Consider the following 2,136-nt stretch of genomic DNA (forward strand, 5'->3'; position numbering starts at 1 on the left):
TATCCATTTAGAGGATGATTATGAAGTTGCAGCCTGCATGAAGTCAATTTTTATGGCTTGCTTCTGACCCCCTGAAATGCAGAGTTTATAATGACAGTCTGGGTAGTGCATTGAGTTCGGCGCCCAGCAATAAAGACGGCTAAGTGGGGAGGGTTTTGCCCTCCCAGATATGTCCTTCTATCAGCAAAAATTCCTTTTGAGTGTCTTTCCATAATAAAATAATTCTGCATTCCAGCTGAGAGCCCCATGCTTCCACTCCTGACTCCGATGGCGCTTGCTGGGTTTTACACGGCTGGACAGGATTTGCTAATGGGCACTTCATTGCTAAGTGCATCGTCTCTTTGGGAGAAAAATAATTTTATCCCAGCACATGTCTCGTCTGCAAGTGTACCGATCAGTTTGGCTATCATCCTTGCAGGAGTGATTTGTGAGCTTTTCAAGTGCCGTGCTGGTGACCCTCCCTCCACCTCCCCAGGTAAAAGAAAAAAAAACAAGTGCTCAAAGCATAAAGCCGTGTCTCGAGGGTGGAAAGAGACACCTCTGTCTTCGGGTCTGGCTTCTTCTTCCAGGTATGCTCTGTCAGGTGGGCCTGGATGGCTGCTTCTTCCTGCCCGTTTCTGAGGTTGCTGCCCCATCAAATAGAAGCAGGGGGCAGGCTCAGATCTTGGAGGATCTGTCTCATTTGCTCAGGCCTCATGCTCAGAATCCCGAGCCTTCTTTTCTCCTGGGAAGAGAGGGGACAACGTGATGCTTTTCACAGGACTGAAAATTGAGTAAAGGAGGAGAAGCAGCACCCGTGTGGCCCGGTGGACACCGGTCAGAGACCCTGCTCCTGACTGGTCTGGCTTGCTTCCCCCGGCTCCTGTGGCTCTGAGTTTGGGATGCTCATTCTCACCTCAGATGCTCGTCACAAGCCCGTGGGTGGCGCAGACAGCATCTGCTTCTTTCTTTTGTTGCTTCAATCTTGCTGACTTGGTTGGAACGCAGACTTGCCTAGCACTTTCTGTCTTGTGTTTGTAACCAACGCTCAGTTTCCTGTACTATGTTTGATGACCCCCCCAGAGGTCTGTGTGAGGGGTTCAGGGACACATCTGCTGGAGAGGGAGCTGGTGGTAGGGGTGGGGTAGCCTCCCTGGGGCGGCCTCAGGAGGGAGCACCAAAGCCGGAGCTCGGATCCGAGTTGCCTGTGAACCAGAGGCCTTCTCCGTCACGTGAGATCTGCCATCTTTCCTACCGTTCTCAGGATGAATCAGGTTTGGCCTATGTGCGTTCGAATGCCAGGTGGTGTGGCTGCAGATGGCTGGGGCTCAGCACCAGTGAGCCGCCCAACCATGGCTGTAAGCTCCACACAGGTTCACAGACTACAGAGCGGGCTCTGTGCGGACTGCCGAGTTCATTTCTCCCGGCTCTAATAAGAGAGCTTGAGTCTTCTTGCTGAGGTCCTGACCTATCCAGCCGTTTAATCCAGTGACTGATTAAAAAATCGGAATAGATGGTTAAGAGGAGGTGGAATGTGAGGCCTACTGGGAAGAGGTGCAAGTGGGCTCCTGGGGCGTAGTTTTGAAGATCGTTTCTTGGCTCTGGCTCCTACTGCTACCTGCTCTCTGCTCCCTGGCGCTGTGGGGGAGCAGCTCTGCTCCCCGACATCCTTCCACCGAGGTGCTCTACCTAAACATCACCGGACGCAGCAGAGCCCTCGAATCAGACTGAAGTCTCTGAAACAATGCGCCAGAATAACTTTCCTCCTTCAGATCTCCCTCAGATAGAGTGGCAAAAATCCTGGCCAGCCTAGCAACATACCAGAAGTGCAAGACAAAAGGCCGTGCAAAGACACCCTGCAAGATTCAGACTGGCAAGCCTCTGGAACGTGTCCTTAACGAACACAGCGTGAAAGCGGAAGGCATGGGCTGGGAATGTGTCTCAGTGGTAGAGCGCTGGCCGAGCATGTGTGAAGCCCTGGGTTCGATCCCTCAGTACCACCCACATAAATAGAAAAAAAAAAGCTGGAGATGGTGCTCTGGCTCAAGTGGCAGAGCACTAGCCTTGAGCAAAAGAAGCTCGGGGACAGTGACCAGGCCCTGAGTTCAAGCCCCAGGACTGGCAAAAAATAAAAATAGCCAACCAACCAAACAAACA

This window comes from Dipodomys merriami, unplaced genomic scaffold, assembly GCF_024711535.1.
Source record: "Dipodomys merriami isolate MVZ:Mamm:240054 unplaced genomic scaffold, mDipMer1.0.p SCAF_316, whole genome shotgun sequence".
NCBI lineage: Eukaryota > Metazoa > Chordata > Mammalia > Rodentia > Heteromyidae > Dipodomys > Dipodomys merriami.